Source organism: Callorhinus ursinus, unplaced genomic scaffold (genome assembly GCF_003265705.2).
Source record: "Callorhinus ursinus isolate GAN/ISIS: 27379988/994484 unplaced genomic scaffold, GSC_fseal_2.0 scaffold44, whole genome shotgun sequence".
In the NCBI taxonomy this organism is placed as follows: Eukaryota; Metazoa; Chordata; class Mammalia; order Carnivora; family Otariidae; genus Callorhinus; species Callorhinus ursinus.
The window spans coordinates 4,576,580-4,604,257 of NW_027397106.1; the positions used below are offsets into that span (position 1 = coordinate 4,576,580).

The 27,678-nt window shown below is 40.8% G+C and overlaps 1 protein-coding gene across 2 annotated transcripts in view; it reads left to right on the forward strand.

Annotated features, from left to right (window-relative positions):
- The first annotated feature begins 4,770 nt into the window (after positions 1 to 4,770).
- The window catches only part of LIMA1 (LIM domain and actin binding 1), a 93,019-nt gene continuing 70,111 nt past the window's right edge, over positions 4,771 to 27,678 (forward strand). For both annotated transcript variants that reach the window (XM_025883374.2, XM_025883376.2), the window contains exon 1: positions 4,771 to 4,895. The gene's annotated coding sequence lies outside the window, so the exon portion shown is untranslated. The remainder of the gene's footprint in view (positions 4,896 to 27,678) is intronic.

Here is a 27,678-nt window from a genome sequence, read left to right on the forward strand (position 1 = left end):
AGTAGCTGCACCAATTTACATTCCCATCATCAGTGCACAATGGTTCCCTTTTCTCCACATCCTTGTAAACTCTTGTTATTTCCTGTATTTTTGATAATAGCCATTCTAACAGGTGTGAAATGACATCTCATTGTGGTTTTGATTTGCATTTCCTATGATTAATGACATTATCTTTTCAAGCATGTCCTTTTGGAAAAATGTTTATTCAGATCTTCTGCCTATTTTTTATACATTTTTTAAAGATTTTATTTATTTGAGAGAGAGACAAAGAGAGTGGGGTGGGCAGAGGGAAAGGGAGAGAGAGAATCTCAAGCAGACCCCTTCACTGAGCAGGTCTGATGTGGGGCTGGTTCTCAGGATCCCAGGATCATGACCTGAGCCCAAATCAAGAGTTGAACATTTAACCGACTGAGCCACTCAGGTGCCCCCTTCTGCCTATTTTTAAATTGGATTGTTTGCTTGTTTGCTATTTTGTTCTATGAGTTCTTTATTTGGATATTAGCTCTTATCAGATACTTAATTGGCAAATATTTTCTCCCATTCAGTAGGTTGACTTTCCATTTTGTTGATGGTTTCCTATGCTTTGCAGAAGATTTTAGTATGATGTAGTTCCACTTATTTATTCTTGCTTTTGTTGCTTTTGCTTTTGGTATCATATTCAAAAAAATATTGCCAAGGGGTACCTGGGTGGCTCAGTGAGTTAAGCATCTGCCTTCAGGTCAGGTCATGATTCCAGGGTCCTGGGACTGAGCCCCATTTTGGGCTCCCTGCTCGGTGGGGAGCCTGCTTCTCCCTCCCCCACACTCTCTCTCTCAAATAAATCTTGAAAAAAATTATAAAAATAGGAAGATCTGAATATCATCCCCCTCCCCCCATCTTGTGCTCTTTCACATGTACTCTCTCTCAAATAAATAAATAAAATCTTAAAAAAATATGTTGCCAAGATCTATGTCAGAGAGCTTACTGCCAATGTTTTTTTCTATGAGTTTTATGGTTTCAAATCTTACATTCAAGTCTTTAATCCATTTTGAGTTAATTTTTGTGTATGGTGTAAAGTAGTGGTAGAGTTTTATTCATTCATTCACATGTGGCTGTCCAATTTTCCCAACACCATTCTTTGAAGAGACTATCCTTTGCGCATTATGTATTTTTTACTCTTTTAATATTTTATTTATTTTTTGAGAGAGAGGGAGGGAGAGAGGGAGGGAGAGAGCACAAGCAAGGCCAGGGGCAGAGGGAGAAGCAGACTCCCCACTGAGCGGGGAGCCTGATTTGAGGCATGATCCCAGGACGCCGGGATCACGACCTGAGCCGAAAGCAGATGCCCAGGTGCCCTTTGACTCCTTTGTTGTACATTTATTGGCTATATATGCTTGGGTTTATTCCTGGGCTCTCTATTCTGTTCCATTGATTTATGTGTCTGTTTTTATACCATTACCATACTATTTTAAATATAATATAGTAAATGTTATATAGTTTAAAATCAGGGTGCATACTTCCAGCTTTGTTCTTCTTTCTCAAGATTGCTTCGGCTACTTGAGGTTTTTTGTAGTCCCATACAAATTTTAGGATTATTTGTTCTATTTCTTTGAGAAATGCCATTGAAATTTTGATAGGGATTGCACTGAAACCATAGATTGCTTTGGGTAGTAAGACCATTTTAATAATATTGATTCTTCCAATCTATAAGCACAGAACATCTTTCCATTTGTGTCTTCTTCAATTTTTCATTACTGTCTTACAGTTTTCAATATACAGATCTTTTACCTCCTTGGTTAAATTTATTCATAGGTATTTTGTTCCTTTTGATGAAATTGTAAATGGGATTCTTTTATTTTTCTGATAGTTTGTTATTAGTGTTGAGAACAGATTTTTGTGTATTGATTTTGTATTCTACAACTTTCTTGAATTCATTTATTAGTTCTCATGGTTTTTTTGATGGAGTCTTTGGCAGGATTTTAAACTAAAATACTTACTTTGCTTTTTGGACTATATCTGTACCTTGTGTGACCTGCTATTTCTTGAAAACCCATCAGTTTTGATTCACTTTTTCGAACAATATCTCACAAAATCAGACTATGAACCAGACTATGAACAAATGCTTGATTACAATTTGATTCAGCAAAAAGGATGCTCACATCACTGTCAAAGAAGTGTATGTAGTTCAGACATGGATGTTGGCTGATACTTTCACTTAAGTTAACCAGTAAGACAAAAGTAAAATAGTGGGGATGCCTGGGTGGCTCAGTCAGTTAAGCAGCTGCCTTGGGCTCGTGTCGTGATCCTGGGGACCTGGGATCGAGTCCCGCATTGAGTCCCGCATCACCTTGCTTGGCGGGGAGCCTGCTTCTCCCTCTGCCTGCCTCTCCCCCTGCTTGTGCTGTGTGTGTGTGTGTGTGTGTGTGTGTCTCTCTCTCTCTCTCTCTGACAAAAAAAAGTAAAACAGCGAAGAGGTGTGTCCAAACTTCACTCATTTATCAATGACATTAGCAATTTCTTTGCTGAATTGGATAACAGTTCCTGAATCCTGAACGAATACTTCAATTTTTTCTGCTGTTCACAATGTCAAGGCCAGGAATGTGATACACTAACTTTAATTCTGCATTATCAACATTTTCTCTACCAGCCTACTGACTGCTTTGTAAATAAAGCTTTGCTGGAACATGGCCACATCCATTTTAAATGTAACAGTTGAGTAGTTGTGACAAAGATCATATGTACTAGAAAGCCTATTTGTTTACAGAAAAAGTTGCAGATACTTGGGCCTGGAAAACCAACAAAACAATAAACCAAACCCTTATTTGCAGCATTTGCCAACCTCCACGGTGTAAATATCCCTATTGCAGCCAATTTCAAACTACAAATAATGACCCCTCTGACCAGAGTTGGGAAGAGATGCATATATTCCCATCATACAGATAAAATACACAACCTCAGGGGCAGAGGTCTTGGTGAAACTAAGTTTTAAAAAAGTGATGAGGGGCTCCCGGGTGGCTCAGTTGTTAAGCGTCTGCCTTCAGCTCAGGTTGTGATTCCAGGGGACTGGGATCAAGCCCCACATCCGGCTCCCTGCTCAGTGGGAAGCCTGCTTCTCCCTCTCCCACACCCCCTGCTTGTGTTCCCTCTCTCGCTATGTCTCTGTCAAATAAATAAAATCTTTTGAAAAAAAAAGTGATGAGTCTTGAGTAATTTATTATCTGATTTTAACATATTTAATTGTAAAGTTTATAATTTTGATTTTTAACAGTGGTTATGTTTAACAACTGGCTCATAAAATCCCCCCAATTTAGCAATCAGCCTTGCAAACTGGTAAAAGTCAGCTGTGAGGTACTTCTAGCTCTATTTTCAAAAGGACACTAAGGGAGAATTTTGGAGTAATTTGCCTAGTTGGTAAGTGGCTGGGTCAAGATTCAAATGTAGGTCTAAAACTCTGACCCAGGTTAGGCTTCTTAGCCTTCTTGGTGGAGAATAAGGGCCATTATTGGCTTGATTTTTTACAAATTGAGTGTGTTTGTGACATCTATTGAGGAAACTAAGCCTGCAAGGGAATGCATTTTCTGGAGTACCATCCTATATTCATACTCTTTTACATTCCTATGCTTCCTGCCAGTTTGCTAGTCTTGATGCTTGGTACCTATTCAGAAATCAGTTTAGGCTGGGTATTTGAAGGAAGAAGGGAACGGATGGGTCTATCCATCTGCTGTTGGAAATTTCTCTATTAAATATTTTCCTTGGGGCGCCTAGGGTGGCTCAGTCGCTAAGCGTCTGCCTTTGGCTCAGGTCATGATCCGAGGGTCCTGAGATCAAGCCCCGCGTCGGGCTCCCTGCTCAGCCGGAAGCCTGCTTCTCCCTCTCCCATCCCCCCAGCTTGTGTTCCCTCTCTTGCTGTCTCTCTCTCTGTCAAATAAATAATTAAAACATATATTTTTTTTCCTTAATTGCTTCAGGAAGGCATTAGTACCAGAAGTATAGTATAGGCATTTAGTACCAGAAGCCCCCTGGAGTACTTACCAAGCTACATGAATTCCAAAAACCTTCAGAAAACTTATCTGAAACCTTACTACATTTGCGGTGCAGGAAAAGTAAGGACACTATCAGAGGGTACTCATGCTGCCTCACGGAACTGGGGCAAGAATTTGGGGACAGGGCGGCCAACTGGTAGGCCTCTTGACTTAATCTTTCACACAGCTCCAATTCTAGGTGTAGGAATAATAACGGTTAGAGCTGTTGTAGAACTAGATCTGCCCTGTCCAACCACTTCGTTTTTACAAGAAAACACAGCCCTAGTGAGGTGAAGCGACCTGATGAACGTCAAGCAGTACAGTCAGGATTCATTTGTAGCTCTTTCCACTACACCACACGGCCTCCTCTAAAACACCCTCTCTGCACAAACTTACCCCGAAAGCACCAGGAACCTGGTTGGGGACTGACCCACAGTTGAACCGAGGTCAAACAGCCCAGTCGTTCCTAAGTCAAACTGCGGAAACTCTGGGTCAGAGTTAAGGCCAAAGTAAAGAAGAACAAAGCTCAAGGTTTCATTAAATGAGCGTGGCTCCCGCACAAAGAAGCGGGGAGCATCAGAAGCAGCCCTTGGAAAAGCAGCCACGCCTCTCACGACGCCAAACGCTGCGCGCGGCGGAGCAACACGAACAGCCGAGAACGCAGGGCACGCCCCCGGCGGCGCGCACGCCCGCCCAGAGGCCGCGCGGGAGGCCGGCGTGCGCGTCCCCGCAGCGGGGGGCGGGGCGGGGCGGGGCGGGGCTCTGAGCCTGACCGGGGCGGGGCCGCAGGAGCTGTAGGTGTTGCAGCTGGGTCGGGACAGGTGCGCGAGGCAGAGCGCCTAGGACCCGTGGCAGGGCTGGTAGCAGCACAGACGAAACACTGATTTTATCCAGGTAAGCGCCTTCTCTCTCCACATCCTCCATAGCTGGAGAGTGCGCGAGACCCCGGCTTCCCTCGACAGTCTCTTTCTCCAGCGACTTCTGGGGCAGGGGGAGCACAAGGAGGGTGAACCCCTCCCCCTCCCCCCCCCCCCCGAGAGAGAGAGTAGAGGAACCGCTGATCCTCTGCTCTTTCCTCACTTCTGGGTACTGCGCTGGGCTTGGGAGTAATTATGTAGGGCCGAACCTTTGCTGCCTGAGGGCGGGAGCTGATAGGGACCACCTCTTCCATCGGAAACACTCCTTTCTAACTATATACATTTTTGGTGCGGTGGAGGAACGCGGCAGTTCATAAAAATTCAAAATAATCTCCTAGGGAAATATTCTGATATTCAACTTCTCTTTTCCCATCTTCATTTAAAGCTATTCCCTCCCTCTTCGATTCCCCCCCCTTCCGTTCTGCCAACTGAACTCTAAGACACTACAGCCCTTTGAGGCATGTTGATATAGCAGTCCTTGCAGCTGGGTGTGTCATCTTCGAATCGCTATAGTGTATATATCACTGGCACCTGTCACCAGCATACGTAGGTGTTAATATAAGGTAACTGTACACCCGTGGCTACACCTACTAATCTTGAAGTTGTAGGTGCTAGGTGCCAACCATCTGGCTTCCTTCCTTGTGCTTACAACAAGGAGTTTAGCTGATCCTGGTAAGAGATATTTGAACTACTATTGTCTTTCACATAATTCCAGCTTTCCAAAGTCTGCCTAATCCAGTTGGTTCTACTGACTTGGCTTGTCGAGTTAGTCGAAGGTACTTAGGGAGTTATCAGCCTTAAGACAATACCTTTAGGGGAGTGGCCTTTGCGTTAAGTATTCTTTCTTTTGCTGTTGATTGAAGTGGTTAAACAGAATACTTTTTGTCCGCATGGTTACTAATACTATTCACAATGATAAATATTTTAGGAATCATGAAATAACACTTTCTTCTGAGGTCTGATGTAGACACAAAAGATGACCCTCAACAAGCATTTTTTAAGTTTCTGTGGAGTTATAGACTGGATGAAGGATGATTGTGTCTTAGGTAGACCTTCAAAAAGTTACAGATTTAGCAGGAAAGAAGGTTAAGAAAAAAAAAGGTTTGCATGCACGTATATTTCCTTGTTTTGCATTGACAGAACAGTACATAACATGGTATTAGGTAATTAGGAACTTATTTCATTTTCTGGACAAAACATTTATTGAGTGCCTCTTGTTTTGTCAGTCCTATTGTGGATTCAAAGTTCCGAACATCCCTACTCTAAAAAAGCTTATTTAAAATCAATTGGGTTAGGCAGAATCAGCAGCTACAACTTACAGGTTTGGTGAGATCAGTGTGTACTAGACATCAGCCCAAAGAGCTGTGGAAGCATGGAAAATGCAGTTTAAAAAAATGTCCCTCTTTGGGATGCCTGGGTGGTTCAGTCAGTTGAGACAGACTCTGCTGTCTTGATTTCAGGGTCCAGTTTGGGCCCCACATTGGGCATGGAGCCTACTTAAAAAAAAAAAAAAGAGGGACTTTTCTTCTACTTTTCCTTAAAAACAAAACAAAATAAACAATAACGAAAAACTTTGAGTAATAGTGAATTATTTTCTTCATATATTTGTATCTCCCATATTCCTTATGGGGTGTTTTGCCAATGGTACGGTCTTTTTGAAGATAGGATAAGGACCTGTCCCTAATTCTGTGTCAGTTCAGTAAATAGTTGGTGGAGCCATTTTTCACTGTTCTGTATTGGGCCTCAAAGTTGTTATCATGTAGTCCCTGAACTGTAGAGCTTCTGGGAATAGAATAGGGTATTGGCAATATTAGGAAAACAATGCCATTTTGTAAAATTGCTTCTTTGTGCAACTTTGTTTAACTTGGTACATTCAAGTTTTGTCCCGGACTCTGGTTAAAGGTGGGCAAACTTTCAACTTTATAATAATTCTAAGAAGAGAAAGCTTTAGAAGTGAAAACAGTTCTTTAACAGCACATCTTGATGACAGAGGACACTTTTTCTTGCTAAGGTGCCTTCAAAATGTCTCTCTTTTTTTTTTTTTGAAGGGGGGACAGGATGGATAAATGAGTGAAGGAGGAAGGGGTCAGAAGTATTTGAAGATTCTTTGCATTTTTGATGATCTGAAGTCTATGGTAGTCTTTTTTTTAATTTTTAAAAGATTTTATTTATTTATTTGACAGAGAGAGACACAGCGAGAGAGGGAGCACAAGCAGGGGAAGTGGGAGAGGGAGAAGCAGGCTTCCCGCAGAGCAGGGAGCCTGATGCGGCTCGCGTCCCGGGACGCTGGGATCATGACCTGAGCCGAAGGCAGACTCTTAACGGCTGAGCCACCCAGGCGCCCCTGAAGTCTGTAGTAGTCTTAAGCACTCTTCATGTAACTGCAGGTTTTTATTAATTGCCTACTGTGTGCCAGTGATCTAGTATACAGAGGATGAACATGACACAGTCCCTTCTATGTGATTGTTTTTCATTTTTCTTGTTTGTTTGTTTATGCATAGGCTCCATGCACAGCATGGAGCCCATTGCCAGTCTTGAATTCATGACCCTGAGATCAAGACCTGAGCTGAGACCGAGAGTCGGACACTCAACCGACTAAGCCACCCAGACACCTGTTTTCATTTTTTAAATGGAGATTCTGAGTTAATAAAACAGATGGTGGTTGTCTCATTCGGTAATTTGAGCCATGGTACTTGATGAACACATTTCTTTGACATTACTTACCTCTTTTCTTTTTGTTTACACCTTAGGAAAGTGATCTTCACTGGGAATTTTTGGAAAGGCAGTCAGTATTTGCATGTATTTTGGGTATCTAAAATGATTATGTTGTTTCCTTAAAAAGTTTTCAAGTACAATTTTAATGATTGTTCTTCTTAGGGTTTCAAGTTTGTGACTTTCCGCTGATATTTTTTGACAATCATCTGTAATTAACTTAGGGCTTCTGTACCAGAAGGGTTCATCAAAGACATATACACCCAGACACAAAAGAAGGTTGAGAGTATAGGAGATCATTAGACATCTCTGCCATAAAAGGCCATCTAACCACAAATTGAGAGAATTTGTCACTGTTTATGTTGATAATAAAACTAGTTTTCAGGCATTCTTAATTCCATACTCTCAGAAATAGGTGACTTTTATTTGGATTGGAATTGTACTCTTTCTGCAGATAGGAAAATTTGTGACTTGTCAGGAATTTCCATAAGAAAAGACTTGTTTTTTCTTAAGGTTACTATGGTCTTTCACTGGGTGTTTTGTGATAGGAAGTTACAGTACTTTATTTTGGATTGTGTATAGTAATCTCCAGGTGATGTTAAATTACCTAAAACAGATTCTCAAGGTTCTTTAGTAACAAATGAGTGGTTGTAAATTGAGTAGTTTCTTACTTAATGATGGTGGACTTGAGATTCTATGGTAAATGGTACTCTTCCTAGGAACATACTGCTATGTTTATTGTGTGGCTGAATGCAAAGTCCTTGAGACTCAGTCAAGTTATTGTGCAAATGCAGATCTTTTTTTATAAAAGGACAAGATTTGACCCAACAAGCAATCCGTTATTTAGCACGTCAAATGATTTCTTTATACTTGAAAATGTTTCTAGAAACTTCACGTGTGCAATCATGAGAAGTTAATAAAGTACCATGATATATTACATTCATTTTATTTGCTTTTAAAGAATTTCTTCATAATGCTACAATGAAACTAAGAACTTCCATCTTTAAGGGGAAAAAGATGCAACTTTTTGTACTTTTTTTTTAAAGATTTTATTTTTAAGTAATCTTTCCACTGAACATGGGGCTCAAACTCACGACCCTGAGACCAAGAGTCACATGCTTTACCAACTAATCCATCCAGGTGCCCCCCACCCTTTTATAAAGATTTACTTTTTGTATTTCTGATGACAAGCATGGGGCTATTTTTTCTCTTATTTGTCCTATAACAGAGCTTACTATATGGAAAACTTTACAATCCCTCAAACATGTTTTTTCTTGCCAATTTTTGGTTCATTACCCATAGATTAGTAATCCTGATATATTTTTACTTGGTTTTAGATTTCCACAATCTTTTTTTCCCCATAAACTGAAATTTAAGCAAATGGCCCAGGACTTCTTTTCCTCATAGTCAGTTTCACTGAACAGGTAATTTTCAGATTTGGCTTCCACCTCCAGCATTAGATAGGAAACCTGTCTGCCCTTGCATTATACCCAGTGATTTTCCTGTAATGGCCCTGTCACTGCCCTCCTCCTAACCACTTGGCAACATTTGACCAAGTGAGCATCTTTTTTGGTTCTTTCTTTTATTTGGCTTTCTTGGCATGACTTTACCTGGTTGTCCATCTTCTGATCTAACACTTCCTCTGATGCCTCTTCACTGACTCACAGTCTTTTTGCCCCTCAAGTGTGGATGTTTGCCATGGTCCAGCATCCTGTTCTTATTATACTCTCCCTGTGCAGTCTGATCTATTTCCATGGCTTCAACTAACATCTCCATGTGAGTGATTTGCAGATTATTTTTAAACCTCTTTTCATATTATATATATAATTCTTGTTTTATTTTCACATATACAAACATGCATACCCATTTAGAAGATAAGAAAACTTGAGGAAAAATAAATTATAAAGAAGGCAAAATATTCCATAATCTGTTCCAGAGAGAACTATTTGGTATATTTCCTTTCAGTCTTTTTTTTTTCCCCTTTGATACACACACACACACACACACACACACACACACACACACACACACACAGGTAATTAGGCTCATCCTGTTACAGTAGATATAGTTTTGTATATGCTTTTTCTCTTTACATTATGTCATAATTTTCCATGGTATCAAAATTATTTGAAAACAATTATAATGGGTGTTCAATATCCTATTGTACTGATACTACATAATTTAACTCTATACTTGGGTATTATGATTGTTACATTATTAACAAGTGAAAAACTTGAGAATAAATTTATGCATAAATCTTTGTACAAATCACTCACTATTGGGGCACCTGGGTGGCTCAGTTGTTAAGCGTCTGCTTTTGGCTCAGGTCGTGATCCCAGGGTCCTGGGATCGAGCCCCACATCGGGCTCTCTGCTGGGTGGGAAGCCTGCTTCTCCCTCTCCCACTCCCCCTGCTTGTGTTCCCTCTCTCACTGTGTGTCTCTCTCTGTCAAATAAATAAATAAAATCTTAAAAAAAAAAAAATCACTCACTATTTCCTTAGGTTAGATTCCCAGAAGCTGAATTATCAGGTCATAGGGAATAAAAATTAAAAAACACTAAACCTGCTGTCAAATTGCTTTTCATAAAGATTAGACTGATTAAATTAACATTCTCACCTGCAGTGATTGTGAGTGCCCATCTTATTTTTTAATATTGGATCTTATTTTTTAATCTTTATTAATTTGTTAAGCAAAAGTGATTTAATTTGTATTTTATTATTAGTGAGAGCAAACATTTTTCATATGTTCATTTCCATTTCAGTTTCTTCTGTGCATTGTTGTCTTTTGGTTAATCTATTCCATTTTTGGGTCTTAAAATTTTAATTATGTTGCTTTTTGTTTGGGGTTCTTTCATTTATTTGGGGCCTTGGGGGAGGGACTACAGATTTTTATTAGGCCAAATCTAATGAGTGGAGTGATGAAGTAGAAAGTGTACACAAGTTGAAATTGTGGCATTTTAAATTCCTGTTGGTGTGAGAAGCCAGAGCTTGTGATTGTTGGAGCAGCGCTGGCAAATGGAAAGGGTGTTGACCTGAAAGTCAGGATTCCCAACCTCGTGTTGGGAACCAACCACTGAGGTGATCTTGGGCAAGTCATTCATCCTCTCTGTAAAATGGATGGGTTGGGTTATTGATCCCAAAGACCATACAACCTCTCTGCTGAAAGGATGCTTTACAAGCCACCACTCTCTAGACATTGTGAAATTATTTTTTGTCCCATCCCTAACCCTTCACCCAGTTTAGTTATATAGAGCCCAGGGAGAAAGACTGCATTCAGTGAAGGCAATTTTCATAGGGGGAGCAAGGCTTAATGGAACCTAGAGGCACTTTAATGTGTTTGTGCCCTCAGAACAATGGAAGTTGGAAAGACTGGCATTTTTGAGGCACTCCCATAGATTGACACTTGGCAGCCTAGTTACATAAATCATAAAAGCCCTGCTGATCTATGTCACAAAGCCCCATCATCTCTAATGGATGTACAACAAATCTCATTTTATGACAAGAGGTTTAAGTTGCCAAGCCAAGTTACTTAACAACTTCCACTATTCCATACAGGAGCTATACTTAGTGGGGGTTTTTCTTTGTCATTTGTATAAGCTCTTCATTTTAAATTTTTTTAAAGATTTTATTTATTTATTTGAGAGAGAGGGTGAGAGCGAGAGAGAGAGCATGAGCAGGAATGGGAGGGGCAGAAGAAGAGGGAGAAACAGACTACCCGCGGAGCAGGGAGCCTGGCACAGGGCTCCATCCCATGACTTGAGCTGAAGGCAGACATTTAACCGAGCCACCCAGGTGCCCAGCTCTTCATTTTAAGAATATTAATTATTTGCCCTGTGGTCAAATGTTTTAACTAGTTATTTGCCTTTTAATTTTATATATGGTAAATTATTTATCTATAGATCTTTTTCTTTGGGATTTCTTTTGTTGCTTTTATGTTATGAAGCCTTTTGCCATCTGAAGATGGGTTAAGTATCCACTTTGATTGCCTACTACTTTTTGTGATTTTTACTTTTTATAATACATTTTTTAATTTGTCTTGAATTTACTTAAGAGTACCAAAGCAGGCATATCTTCTGAGCTCAAGATCCATATTTCCAACCACTTGGCAGACTATGTAGATATCCCTATGTACCAGACACGTTTCCACCTCGTTCCCTAAGGAGAAAGCTTGAAGTTGTCTTGAATGCTTCATTCCTTCTCTTTTCTTTTTTTTTTAAGACTGTTTTTTTGAGAGAGAGAAAAAGAGGGTGTGTGTGCACGAACAGGGGGGAGTAGCAGGGGGAGTAGGAGAGGGAGAAGCAGACTCCCCGCTGAGCAGGGAGCCCGATGTGGGACTCGACCCCAGGACCCTGAGATCATGACCTGAGTTGAAGGCAGATCTTAACCGACTGAGCCACCCAGGCGTCCCAGTCCTCTTTTCCCACATTTAATCAATCACCATGTTTGGTTGATTCTACCCCAACAGTGATAATGGCTCTTCGTCATTGTTCTAATTCATACCCCCCTTTTTTGCTTAAGTCCTCAGAATTGGTTTCAGTTTTTCCCTTTTAGTCCAGAGTTGTCATAAAAATAATAGAACACCGGTTTTCAAAGTATGGTTCCCTTGATTACCTGTTTTAGAATCTCCTGGGTTGTTGGTTAAAAAAGGTAGGTTTCCAGGTCCCACTAGACTTACACATCAATATATTTGGGAGAATGGGGCCTGGGAATCTGCAGTATTAACAAGTACCTCAGGAGATTCATTTACACACTTAAGGGGAAGCAAAGTCCAAGTAAATTAAATCTAAATTTCTCTGGATGCCATTCAAGACCCCCACTTCCACACCCTGACAGCCTATTTTTCCAGGCTTATCTCCCACATCACCATCCACCCACCTGGCATTGTAGCCACACGGTGAGTCACAGTTTCCTGGACCCACCCTGTCCCTTCCTGCCTCTGTGCCTTTGCTCATGCAGTTCCCACAGCCTCAGGCTCCTCTCCCTCCTCCCACTCCTGCTTAAATCCTTTTCCTTACGAGTTCAAATAAAATGCTCCTTTTAAAAAAATAAAGCCTTGGGGCACCGGGGTAGCTCAGTCGTTGGGCCTCTGCCTTCAGCTCAGGTCATGATCCCAGGGTCCTGGGATTGAGCCCCTCATTGGGCTCCCTGCTCAACTGGAAGCCTGCTTCTCCCTCTCCCCCTGCTTGTGTTCCCTCTCTGGCAATATCTCTCTCTGTCAAATAAATAAATAAAATCTTTAAAAAAAAATAATAAATAAAGCCTTTTCTAATTTCTTCTATTTTAATCAGTGGCTCCCTCCCCAGTCTTCACTTAGCACTTTATTTTTATTTCATTTTTTTACCTCAATACTGTCACTATTTATGAATCATTGCTTCCTTAAATTAAAGATTATAAGTCTTCTAAGTTTGAGAATTCTGCCTTTCCTATTTGGTAGCCATTATACATATAATAGGCAATTAAATATCATAAAGTATATGAAATATATCTCTTCTTGTAAGCACTATTACATAAAAATGTTTGGATTTGCCTCACACCTAGAATAAAATTAAGATCTTTTACCACTGCTTATAAATCCTTATTTAATCTGGCTGCTGCTCAGCTCTGTCATCACCTCATACTTTTCATTCACTCCCTAGCCATATTATTCCTGCCTCAGGGCCTTTGCATTTGCTATTTCTTCCATCCTGAAAACTCCCACATCTCTTTACCTGACTGGCTGCCTGTGTCCTCTGCATTATTCAGGTTTCAGCTCAAATGTCATTCTTCCAAAGAGGCCTTCCCCAGACCGCTGTCTAAAGCATCTGCGCCTTTTTCTACCACCACTCCAGTTACTCTTTTTGTATTTCCTTCACTGCACTAATCACAGTATTTAATTGTCCTGTTTCCCCGGTAGAATGGAAGCTTCATGAGAGCAGAGACCTTGTCTGTCACTTTTAACATTATACCTTTAACAAATAGAGCACTGCTTGACACATGGTAAGTCCTCAAGTATTTGTTGAATGCATGAATAAGCCTTTGAAGATAGACTTGTCATTTTAACAAGTCTTGTTTTGGTTTGCAATCCAAAGGTTTTGTTGTTGTTGTTGTTGTTGTTTATTAGACAACAGCTGAGGTAGTTCTGTCAGGGTTCAAAACAGGTAGCAGCCTCTGAGGATTTCTGAAGGAACAGGACAAAGCGAGGCTGGGATCACCAGGATTTAGTTCTTTTTTTTTTTTTTTAATATTTTATTTATTTATTTATTTGAGAGAGAACACAGCAGGGAGAGCAGGAGGCAGAGGGAGAAGCAGGCTTGCCAAGCACAGAGCCCGATGCGGGGCTCCATCCCAGGACCCTGGGACCATGACCTGAGCCGAAGGCAGACACTTAACTGCGGAGCCACCCAGGTGCCCCTCCAGGATTCAGTTCTGTCTGAGTGCAGATTTTCCAAGGTGTTCCCAGGACAAGGCCACTATTTTACTACCACTGTCAGCATCTATTTCCAGGGTTGTTACTGCTGCCCAGTACTAGTCCTTTAGCTCTCACTGCATTTTTAAAAAACAAGCAAAATTGGAATCCAACTGACTAGACAACTTACGGCAAAACCAGAATCCAACCAACTAGAATCCTCAAGCAACAAAAAGTTTTCTTTTGCTTTTCTTTTCTAGAAGAAAAACAAGAAAGCTACCTAGAATCCTCAAGGAAAGATGAAATTATTTTCATTATACTTACTACATGCCTATCGATTTGGAAGATTTTTAACAGCAGCTTCAGACAAGGGGTTTCTTGTTAACATCTAGTTGAACCAGACAATTGAAATCATCAGTTCTGATTTCTTCCAATTTCTCTTCATTGGGTAGACTTCTTCTTCTTTTTTTTTTTAATATTTATTTATTTAAGAAAGACAGCACAAGTTGGGCGGAGGGGGAAGCAGAGAGAGAGGGAAAAGCTGACTCCCTGCTGAACACAGGGCCTGACTCGGGGCTTGATCCCAGGACCCTGAGATCATGACCTGAGCTGAAGGCAGACACTTAATTGACTGAGCCACCCAGGCACCCCGGGTAGACTTATTCTTTAATTCTATTTTTTCTTGAAACTGCCTTGAAATTTTATTAAAAATTACAATAGTTTTATGGCATCTTATAGTTTTCAAAGTACTTTTTTTTAAAAGATTTTATTTATTTATTTGAGAGAGATAGAGAATGAGAGAGAGAGAAAGCACATGATGGGGGGGAGGGTCAGAGGGAGAAGCAGACTCCCTGCCGAGCAGGGAGCCCGATGCGGGACTCGCTCCTGGGACTCCAGGATCATGACCTGAGCCGAAGGCAGTCGCTTAACCAACTGAGCCACCCAGGCGCCCTCAAAGTACTTTACTTTTATTCTCTCATTTAATCTTCATAACCATCCCAGGGCGCCTGCGTGGCTCAGTGGGTTAAGTGTTCAACTCTTGATTTCGACTCAGGTCATGTTCTCAAGGTTGTGAGACTGAGCCCTTCATCATCCGGCCCTGCACTGGGCGTGGAGTCTGCTTAAGATTCTCTCTCTCCCTCTCTAAAAAATAAAACAAAACAACAAAAAACTGGTAATCCTCACAGCCATCCCTTGTGAATATGTTTCTGAGTTGAAGAAACAGAGATCCAAAGAAGTTGATTGACTTTCCCATGCCAACTAAAAGATCACTACTCGATAAATACCTCTCAAAAACTTTTTTTTTAAAGATTTTATTTATTTATTTGAGAGAGAGAATGAGATAGAGAGAGAGCACATGAGAGGGGAGAAGGGTCAGAGGGAGAAGCAGACTCCCCGCCGAGCAGGGAGCCCGACGTGGGCCTCGATCCCGGGACTCCAGGATCATGACCTGAGCTGAAGGCAGTCGCTTAACCGACTGAGCCACCCAGGCGCCCTCTCAAAAACTTTTTAAAACAGCATCATCATTTGATGTAATTTTTAGAAGGTAAATATTAAAGTGTATTTAAAACGCTAACATGAATATGCTTGTGACCAGTCTCTAAGAAATAAGCTACATAGCATTGATTGAGATAAGTAGCAAAATTTTATCACTTCTGTGGCTCTGTGGTTTCTAAGTCTTTGTTTGACCAGCCTCAACTATGCTTGTCCTTGATTAAAGCATTGTTCTGGGTTAGCTTCTCACAGATTTGTACAGAAAGGAGAGATTAGAGAACTTGCCTAGAGAAGAGTCACTTTTCAGTAAACCCATTTTATTTCTCCTTGTGCTTAAAGGGATTGGTTAAATTGATCTGAACTGGCTTTTCAGATTGAGCAAGTTCTGAAAAAAAAAACAAAACACATCATCTAAAATTTCAGATAAGAAGAATGGAAGCCAGGCCCTTCCTGGAAATGGCCAGGCATGAAACTAAGAAGCCTTGTATTTGGAGAAAACCTGATTAATTATTAAGGACAAAGGACTGGTCTAAGGAGGTTATATCCTTAATGGAAGCAGCCTTCTTAAAATAAGTGTACATATTTCTTCTGCCTTGACGGTGTAAAGAAGACTCTTTAACTAGCTACTTGGTGTTAATTAAGCATGTAATTGGTAAGACTTGTGAGCATGTGGTTTATGGACATTCAGTTATGTAGGTGGGCCTTTGTTGAGATATGTGGCAACTGAGAACTAACATAATACTGTTTTTTATTCATATGACAGATTTTTATTGAGCCTCTACACTGTACCAGGCACTGATATTTGATTCATCTGATGTTAAAGCATGGAATGGTGCAAAGGTTGAAGGAGAAACAGACTATTCAGAGTAAACCTATGCTTTCTGTAATAGTCTTAGTCGACTATAAATTTCCACATTCTTTTTCCTATTAACTATGCCTTTCTCTACTTTTCACTTTAAATTTGAAGTTACTGACATAATTATCTGTTTTTCTACTTACTGATAAAGATTTTCCTTACTATGTGTGAATAATACTGAAAAAAACTCAATCCACTGGATTATGTTTGCCCTTACTATAAGTTAATTATCAACTGGGGCAGGGAGAGGAGGAAGAAGAACCAAGCAAATAAATAACAAATTAGATTTGAGAGGTAGAATCAAACTTGGTGTATATTGGGTAATTTTTAATTTAAAGAAGAAAAAAAAGGGGCGCCTGGGTGGCTCAGTCGTTAAGCGTCTACCTTCGGCTCAGGTCATGATCCCAGGGTCCTGGCATCAAGCCCCATATCGGGCTCCTTGCTCGGCGGGAAGCCTGCTTCTCCCTCTCCCACTCTCCCTGCTTGTGTTCCCTCTCTTGCTGTGTCTCTCTCTGTCAAATAAATAAATAAAATCTTTTTTAAAAAAATTAGAAAAAAAAGATTAGGAAGGTTCTTGGGTGGTTCTTTGTGACCTAAAAATTTTAGACCAAAGTCAGTTTTTAAAGGCTGTAATTGGAGGTTACTCTTTTACCTGTCTAGATAAGATATGTGAAGGTTACCACAATTATGTAAAAAGCTAATTTGGGTTTCAAAAGTGCAAGAAGATAGGATATTCAAACTGATGAATAATGTAATAGAAGCCATGTAGGACGTTAATAGTTATAGATCATTTTCTATGTAGAGTTTCACAGAGATATTGAGAACACCTAAAATGTGGCCCTTACACAGTGAAAGAGAGAGATTTGAGAGAGATTTAGGCTTTTGGGTGCAGAGAAATGGTATCAGGGTTTTAAGAAGATCTGGTGTTCCTGGTGGTCATTGCCAGTTTCTCTGAGATGACATTAAAGATCCTCTTTTCTTATTGCTGATTTAACAAAAATAAGTTGACCCTGAAATACAGTGTACACTAGAATGGCATTTCTGGTTGATTCTCTGTGCTAGAGATCATTTTATTTTCATCCCAGCCTTCTAAAAAATGAGTATGTTAACATTTATTTGACCTTTCTGGGCCTCAGTTTTTTCATCTGTAAAGTGGGACAATAATATTCCAAGTGTGTTACTGTGAGGAACTTAAGAAACATATATGGGGGCACCTGGGTGGCTTAGTCATTAAGCGTCTGCCTTCGGCTCAGGTCATGATCCCGGGGTCCTGGGATCGAGCCCCATGTTGGGCTCCCTGCTCTGCGGGAAGCCTGCTTCTCCCTCTCCCACTCCCTCTGCTTGTGTTCCCTCTCTTGCTGTGTCTCTGTCAAATAAATAAATAAAATTAAAAAAAAAACATATATGCAAAACAATTAAAATAGTATCTGACACATGGTAAGTGTTCAGTAAATGTTTGCTTATTTTTTTTAAGATTTTTTTTTTTTAATTTGTCAGAGAGAGAGAGAGAACACAAGCAGGGGGAGTGGCAGGCAGAGGGAGAAGCTGGCTCCCCACTGAGCAAGGAGCCTGATGCAGGACTCTATCCTAGGACCCGGGATCATGACCTAAGCTGAAGGCAGCCAGGTGTCCCAATGTTCGCTATTTTTATTACCACTACCACTGTCACTTTATTAAGCACTTATTTTAGCACTGAGCTAAAGGAACATTTTTAGAGATGATGGGACTAAGGCTTAGAGTAATTTTCCTAGTGTTATCTAATAAGTAAGTGGTAGACTGAAGATGTCGACTTGAGCAGAAAGGAACCCGGGACAGAGTGGGCTTAGATGTGGAACAGGCTGGGGCATTTGAACTAGCCTGTCTAGTTTCAAGACACTTAGGATGAGACTGGCCCAGACCACCCCCGGATACCAGGAACATGTGTTTTGCAGTAAGTCATTAGAGCATGGCCATGGGCATTTATCAGACTAACTAGTTTTTTGATCTTGAGCAAATTATTTAACCTTTCTGAGCCTCAGTTTCTTTCTCTGTGAGTTGAGAATAATATTTGTTTCACGGTATCATAAGGACTAAGGGAGTAAAATCAAATGGAATGAATTACCTTGCATATAACCAGTGCCCAATAACCGATCCCCAGGCTTATGCTAAGGTGGCCTAGATTTTTTACCTGATTCTGACACAGTCCATCTAGATGGTGGGTGATTAGGGCCAGTGTCTGCCTCCCTGCTGAGGCCCAATAACTCTGGGGTTAAACCAACTCTACACTCCCAAAGCTGTTTTTACGTTGGAATCGTAGGGGACTCTTTTAAGAAAAATTAGAAGTGTTTGGACTCCACATGAGAGATTCAGATTCCAGAGATGATCCAGATATTCAGACCACCCTCCTCAATCCCTCTGTCACCACCCCCTCCACCCACCCCCCACCCCTGCGCAACTGAGAAGCATTAGATTGGCTAGTTAAGGGTAGCAGGTGAAGCACAACCCCAGACAGTGATCTTAATGCTTGGATTGTCGGTGTCAGTCAGGCTTCTCACAGGACTGTGCTCTGGTGGGAATATTAATGAGCAGTCAAGGGGTGGGTCCCCTACAGAAGGGAACTCTACAGAAGCGATCTCATCTGTATAGTCAAGCAACATTTCTGTTTGGAAAGAATATTAATGAGGTCTGGATAGGAATCAGACACCAGGAAAGGACAGCTGCTGTGAGAGGCAATTTGAATTGTACAAGGAGTTACACATGATATTAAGAAAGTCCTTGGGCAACTTTAAAAAGTAATTAAGTTGTAGATATAATAAACAACTTATAAATGTTTAAAAAGTAAATGTAGTTTCAAAAAATAAATGTATTGAGGGGCCAGCACACATTTGAAAATATGTTCAACCTTCCCCATGATTAAAGGAATGAAAACTAAACAATTATGTACCATTTTTCACACATCTAGCAGATTGGAAAAAATAAAAAGAATTAATCGTGCTCAGTATTCACAAGGATGTGGAAAATAGTCTTTCTCATGTAGCTAGTGGGTCAAATATAAATTGATGCAAAAAATGAATATAAATCGATGCAACTTTTTTGGAGGAAAATTTGGGAGTATATTTTAAAATTTTTAATGCATAGGCCTTTTAAACTAGAAATGCTGCTTCCAGGAATTTACACCATAGACGCACACACCTCCAAGTAGGCAATAGTAGAAAGATGTTCATTGCAGTCTTGTTCTTAATTATGAAGAACCTCCAGCAACCTCTATATTCATTGACGGGGCCAGGTTAAATAAGTTATAGACTATTGCAGAGTGAAATAGTATTTGATACTGAAAGGCTGAGGTAGATCTATATGTCTTCCTCCATCTACATGTCCTTTCCTTTCTTTCTTTCTTTTTTTTTTAAGATTTTATTTATTTGTTTGACAGAGAGAGAAAGAGAGAGCACAAGCAGAGGGAGAAGCAGACTCCCTGCTGAGCAGGGAGCCCAATGCGGAGCTCGATCCCAGGACCCTGGGATCATGACCTGAGCCTAAGGCAGACACTTAACTGACTGAGCCACCCAGGCGCCCCTATGTGTCCTTTCCTATATGTCCTCCTCTTGTGTGTGGGAAGATGTCCAACAGGAAGTAAATAATTGCTGAATAGCACATTAACATAAAATCACTGTAATTTTTTTTAAAGATTTTATTTATTTGAGAGCGAGAGGGTGAGTGAGACAGAGAACATATAAGCAGGGGAAGTGGCAGGCAGAGGGACAAGCAGACTGCCCACTGAGCGGGGAGCCCGATGTGGGACTCGATCCACGGACCCTGGGACCATCACCTGAGCTGAAGGCAGACACTTAACCAACTGAGCCACCCAGTGCCCCTGTAATTTTTTTTAAATGTATGTGTTTATATGTTGATGTTAACACCTCTGTGCCTCACAGTTTCCTCATTTGTAAAATAGGCATCACTATAGTATCTCATGAGTTGTTGTGAGAATAAAATAATATATGTAGAATGCTTAGGACAGTGACTGACCTATTGTGCTGTGCATTTGCTATTATTATCACGTATAGGCAATATCCGAAAGTTTATACTCCAAAGTGTGACAGAGGTTATCTTTGGCAAGTCAAATGGTCTTGGGGGAAGGAGTATACAAGAGCAGGCAGAGACTTTGGTTTCTTATATTGTATGTGTCCATGTAGTTGTTTATGATAAGCAGGCCCATCGCTTGACCAGTCACTCTTTTTTTTTTTTTAAAGATTTTATTTTATTTTATTTATTTGAGAGAGAGAGAATGAGAGGCAGAGAGCACGAGAGGGAAGGGGGTCAGAGGGAGAAGCAGACCCCCCGCTGAGCAGGGAGCCCGATGTAGGACTCGATCCCGGGACTCCAGGATCATGACCTGAGCCGAAGGCAGTCGCTCAACCAACTGAGCCACCCAGGCGCCCCTTGACCAGTCACTCTTGACAAGGAAGCTAAGCAACGAACAAATGGGCAGCCCCAGTTTGGAGTGCTTGTTGAGAACTGAAGGAGAGGTTCCCCAAAGGAAGGAAGGAGGCTGAAAGAGGGTGGTGGTGTGGGGAGATGTGAGGGATGCTTGGGAGTTCCACCTTGGCTGCTGGAACACTTTTTGGAAACCACTGACTTAATCAAAGATCGAAAATTTTTAAATTGCTCAAGAACCTTATGAAGGTGCCCCCACATTTATATCTGGACTTTTCCTTTTTGCAATTTAGTTACATTTATACTAAAAAAGTGATTCATGCTTAATTTGACTTTTGGGCAAAAGCTATAAAAACTAATTGCTCACGTGTCTAAAACAAACATTTAAGAGGGATAGGTAATTTTCCTAATAATGGTGAAATAAAAATTTTGATGTTTTAAAGAGACTACTAATTTCTTTTCTTTTTTTTTTTTTTTAAAGATTTTATTTATTTATTCATGAGAGACAGAGACAGAGAGAGAGAGAGGCAGAGGGAGAAGCAGGCTCCCAAGGAGCAGGGAGCCCGATGCGGGACCCGATCCCAGGACCCTGGGATCATGACCTGAGCCGAAGGCAGACGCTTAACCATCTGAGCCACCCAGGCGCCCTACTAATTTCTTTTCAACTAGTATTACTACCTCCATTATATAATACTAGAGTAAATTTTGCACTAAAAAAAGTCAAATGGCTGAAGACTGTGTTAAGTTTATGAATTATTTTAATCAAAGCCTTATGACATAGGCCTTGTTAAGACAATATGACATATAAACTAGCCAAACCCAAATATGTAATCTGTTAACTAAACCTTTAGAATAATGTTTATTCAGTGTCTTAGACACAGGGGCATCCAAAAAGACCGACAAGATTTGGTTCTGACCTCAAGCAATGTGCCAGGCACTGTTTTGCATTTATTATCTCCTTTTATTTTTAGAACCACCCTGTAGCTTAGGTGTGTCATCCTCATTTTACACAGAAGGAAAGTGTAGCACAGAGAGGTGGCCTTGCATCTGGTTAGCCCTGGACTCAGCACTGGAATCGGCTCGTATCCCCGTGGCACTGCTCTGCCTCCAAATAAGCAAGATATGAAGATAAGTGATGTGAGCCCTGGGTGGGGGCACACGAAGAATTCTCAGGTTCCTCAGTGATCATCGCTCATCTAGTCTAGTGACTTTCAAACTATAATTTTTAAAATAACAGTTTTATTGAAATACTCATATACCATACGATTTACCTATTTAAAGTGTGCAGTTCAGTGGTATATGCGCAGAGTTGTGCAGCCACCACCACAGTCAATTTTACGATGCTTTCATCACCTCCCAGAAAAACCCCATACCCTCTAGCAGTCAGTCCGGTCCCCTTCAACCCGCCTGCCAGGGCTAAGCAACCATGATCAACTTTCTGCTTCCATAGGTATGCCCATTCTAGACATTTCATATAAATGGAATTATACAATATATGATCTTGGTGACTGGTTTCTTTTACTTGGCGTAAGTTTTTCAAGGTTCATCCATGTTGTAGCATATATTGGTACTTCAGTCCTTTTCATGGCCAAATAGTGTACCTTTATATGGATCGACCACATTTTGTTTATCTGCTTATCAGCTGAGGAACATTTGGAATGTTTCCACTTTGGGGCTGTTGTGAATAATGGTATTATACACAGTCTTGTACAACTTTTTGTGTGAACATGTGTTCTTTTTTCACTTCTCTCTGTGTGTACCCCTCTAGGAGTGGAATGGCAGGATCATATGATAATGGTGTGTTTAACCCTCTAAGCTGCCAACTATTTCCCAAAGCAACTGCATCATTTTACATTCTCGTCAGCAGTGTATATGAGTTTCAGCTTCTCTACATCATTGCCAACAGTTGTCAAACTATAATTTTTTTAACCACATCCCACAGTAAGAAATATTTTACATTCTTACCCAGTTTATACACACACAAATAACTGAAACAAAAGCTTTATAAAAGAATACTTAAACTCTGTGTGATGCAGCCTGACATTTTGTGTTTCATTCTATTCTTTTTCTTTAGCACAAACATCTTGGTTCTGACCCGTTAAAACTGATTTCACAACTCACTAATTGTGACCTGCAGTTAGAAAAATACTAGGCTATTTTAACCCCTTCATTTTACACAAGGGGAAATTGAGGCCTTGAGAGATGACTTCTTAGCAGATGATACTGCTAATTAGTTGCAGATTAAAGATTAGAGCCCAAGTCTGTTGGCTTCCTGCTTTAACTTTTGACATCTCAAATTTAGTTGCCCTCATATGTGGTAGGTAAAAATAAATTGGAATTTCTGCTCAGATACCGTTTAAAAATTCTGTATACTTTTCTCAAGCAGCACTTCAAATTCAGCAACAAATCAAGCTGGAGAAAAAAAGAACAAAAAGAACACAGTTTTATTATCATGAGTCATAAGTCTACAGAGTAATTTTGTGCTTGCTGGGCAGACAAGCTTTTTTTGTGTTTGTTTTGTTTTTTGTTTTGTTTTTTTAATGAAGATTTTATTTATTTGTGAGAGAGAGGGAGGAAGGGAGAGTGGAGGGAGGGTCAGAGGAATCTTTAAGCAGACTCCTCATTGAGCACAGAGCCTGACGCAGGGCTCCATCTCACAACCCTGAGATCATGGCCTGAGCTGAAATCAGGAGTCAGATGCTCAACCCACTGAGCCAGCCAGGCGCCCCTTGAATGGCAATATTTGAAAGTAAGCAATATAAAAATCTTTTATGCTTCTGTTTTTCTATTTTTCTTGGAATACATATGGGTCTTAAACCCTTTTATTTCAGTGTTTTCCAACATGTGATGGGGTAAACTCTGACACTAGAATCACTTTAAGGCTCTTGTTAAAATGTGGTCTTCCCAGGCCCTACTCCAGACCTAATGAGTCAGAATTGTGGGATGGGACCTGGAAATCAGCATTTAAAACAAACTTCCCTGGAGAATGGAAAATCAAGACAATGTTTCCAACCTGGTGATGGATGACACAGCTGAAACAGGTGGCTTACATATACAAGTGTATCTATGTCATTGCAAATCAAGGGCAAAATTAACTCCATTGTAGTAGGTCACTGTCAGAAACTTGCTCTGGTGCTCAATGACAGTGGTGGGCATTGTGGAGATAATCAATAGTAGGGATGTCAAAGTTCAGGTCATGGGTAAAGGGTCAGCCATTTCCATCAATAAAACAGGGTTGCCACGTTTACCTGAGCAAGAATTCCCTGGGTTGAGACAGCCAGAGCCAAATCTGAGATGAAGGTCCTCATTCCTACAGAAGGTGGTGACTTTAATGAATTCCCAGTCCCTGAGAAGTTCAAGACCCTTTGAAATGGGCAGAAGTTGGTCACCACATTGACAAAAATTGCTGGATAAGCAAAGTGCCACTGGGTTCTTTCCTTCGTACCATAGGATAAATCTGTATCAAGACGGTTCTTTTTTAGATTTCTTCTACCTTTCTGCTCTTAAACTGCTTCTGTGCTTTGAGAAGCACAGCTATCTGCCCTCACTAAAATATACCTCAGGCTGAAAGTCAGGGTGGGACAGCAAGTCAGCTGATCTTCCCCTGGAAGGTGCAGCTTTTCCCTATCAGCTCCACCACACCGCCAGTCCATTCTTAAGGACCTGTACACCAGACTGGTGTGTTTTAGCTTTCAGCCTTTGGGGGTTATCTGACCAAAAAACAGTGTTTGGGGAAGAATCAAGCAGTCCCCAGGAATCAGCAGATCAGAATATTCACATGAGTTCATCTTTTTCTAGCAATGAGCATGAAGGTAGCAGAGGCTGGTGTGATTCTAGCTGGTTCTTCTAACCAGACTCTTTTCACTGTTGACAAGTGAGGCAGGGGTTGCACTGGACCAAAGGCTGAAGCTTGGCCAGCTAGCATTCCAAGGAAAATTGTTTCCTTATAAGCATTCCTTTTATTTTGCATTCCATCCTCGGTCTGCCTGAACCTGAGAGAGGAGGTTCTCCTGTATCAGCTGCTGTGGCAGTGCCCTGCACCCAGGCCAGTTAAAGGAGTCTTGGACCTTTTCTTTCCCTGGGGTCCCTGCCCAGCACCTTCCTACAGAGATGACTTAAACAAGGGAAAAAAAGAAAAAGAAAATATACCGTTTCAAGGAATTTGGAATTCCTTCCTCCTTCCATGCCTATCCTCCATCTTCACCACCTCCTTTGCCCTGTCATGCTCAACTGCTTTTGGTTTCTGTCCAGGCACCTGAACAGAGGACTAAAATCTCCATTGCAACCTGGTTTTATGTCTTATATAAGAATCTTGCACAGCAGGGCGCCTGGGTGGCTCAGTTGGTTAAGTGTCTGTCTGTTCGGCTCAGGTCATGATCACAGGGTCCTGGGATCCAGCCCCATGTCAGGCTCCTTGCTCAGCAGGGAGCCTGCTTCTCCCTCTCCCACTGCCTGCCGCTCCCCCTGCTTGTGTTCTCCCTGTCAAATAAATAAATAAAATCTTAAAAAAAAAAAAAAGAATCTTGCACAGCATTGCTAATATAAGTTACAGTTTTTCTCTCTAGGACACTTACCAAAATATGCAACATTTTTGGTGGGAAGAGAGATTGTCCTGTGACTTCTATCCATTTCCTGAGGCCTGTGGAAATAAACCTTTATGTACTTAAAGTTATACAGAAAATAGAATAAAATTAATATCAAACTTGAAAAAAATAAAACAAGCTTCCTAGGTGATTCTTATTTTACTCAAGGTTGTGACCTACTAAATTAAGGGTTTCTTTTTTTTTTTTTAAGATTTTATTTATTTATTTGACAGAGAGAGACACAGCGAGAGAAGGAACGCAAGCAGGGGGAGTGGGAGAGGGAGAAGCAGGCTTCCCGCTGAGCAGGGAGCCCGATGCGGTGCTCAATCCCAGGACCCTGGGATCATGACCTGAACGTAAGGCAGACGCTTAACAACTGAGCCACCCAAGTGCCCCTAAATTAAGGATTTCAAAAGCCAAATAGTTATTTGTACGAAATAGCATTTTTATTTATTTTTTATATATTTTTTAAAGATTTTATTTATTTATTTGACAGAGAGAGACAGCGAGAGCAGGAACACAAGCAGGGGCAGTGGGAGAGGGAGAAGCAGGCTTCCTGCTGAGCAGGGAGCACGGTGTGGGGCTCGATCCCAGGATGCTGGGATCATGACCTGAGCCGAAGGCAGATGCTTAACGACTGAGCCACCCAGATGCCCCAGAAATAGCATTTTTAAGAAAACACCCTAATTATGGCAATAGAGGGAGTTAACTAAAACAATCTGTATTGATAGGGCTCAGTATTATTCTACCTGAGTTTGGTGCTAGAAACCATTTTTTGATGACTATATCCACTGATTTCCTATAATTTGGAATAATTTGTCTTGGAATAAATAAACACAGCTGCTGTTTCATTTTCCCCCCCAAAGTACTAATCTATAAAAATAGTTGAATCCAACAAATGATTTCAAATTTCAAATGGTATTCCTCCCTTTATTTTAAAAATACTTGAGTACTCACCATGTGCCAGGCACTGTTCTGAGAGTAAAATATAGTGTGATAAAAAAAAAAAAATACAATGTAATCAGTGTCAGGGATAGGTCTGTACTTTGGGGACTTAAGTGGAACCTCCTAGGCTTGGGTGGTCAGGAAAGATAATTTGGAAGGAAGTGTCGTTTGAGCTGGGACTGGTAGCATAAGGCCAGGGAGGGTCTAAAACATTTTTAGACGGAGTGGGGAATATGTATAAAGAAAGGCAAGGGATCAAGAGAGATAAGTTGAGCCTGCCTAAAGATGTGAGAAAAGGTCTATACAAAGTCCACATGTGAAAGAAAGGGTGCATGTAAAATAATGTTTATTAATTAATAATAGTAATAAGCATTTTGAGCATTTATTAGGTGCTAGGTAGTGTTGTTCATACTTGACATATAAGAACGTGTTTTAATGCTCAAAACAAAGCTGTGAAGTAGGTTCTTTTATCCTCAGTTTGCAGATGAGGAAACTGAGACAAAGTACAAAAACTTGCCCAAGATCACACAGCTAGTAAGTGGTGTGAGATTTCAACAGCTAGATTCTACTCAATTGCCTATACTCTTAGTTTCTCTGCCTTTTTCTCTCCTCTGTATGTCACTGTGTTAGACATGTAGAACATTTGATGAGCTAAGTTGGGTGGTGGGATACTCTGAAAGGTGACTAAATTGCCAGTGGTCAACACAATTAGAAAGAGGCAGAGTAAGGGTGCCTGGGTGGCTCAGTTGGTTAAGCGACTGCCTTCGGCTCAGGTCATGATCCTGGAGTCCCGGGATCGAGTCCCACATCGGGCTCCCTGCTCAGCGGGGAGTCTGCTTCTCCCTCTGACCCTCTTCCCTCTCATGCTCTCTATCTCTCATTCTCTCTCTCTAATAAATAAATAAAATCTTAAAAAAAAAAAAAAAAGAGGCAGAGTAAGAGCCTGTAAGTCCTCTTTTTAACTTCAGAACTTGTGTGTGTTTTGTTATATCATACTATACTTCATGTTGTATGATGTTATTCAATAAAAGCAAAAATGTATATGCCAGCTCATCTTGGGAGAAAAATTATTTGTGGTGAAATAAACTTAATTCGAGGAGTAGAAATAAGAGGATGACACATGTGATTTGGACTGTGTTATGTTGTTGATTTTTGGGATATATGAAGCTATTCAGCATGCAGTAGAAATCCTAGGGCTGGAAGTCAAGAGACTTTCGGAATCGTCTGGTGTAAGTGACCTTTGATGACTTGAGAGTGGCTGAGCTCACCCAGAGAGAGGAGAGAAACTGACCCTTTGGTAATGCCTAGGAACAGAGGTGAGTGGAGGAAGAGTGAAATTGAAATTGATTTGAAAGATAGGAAAGGAATCAGG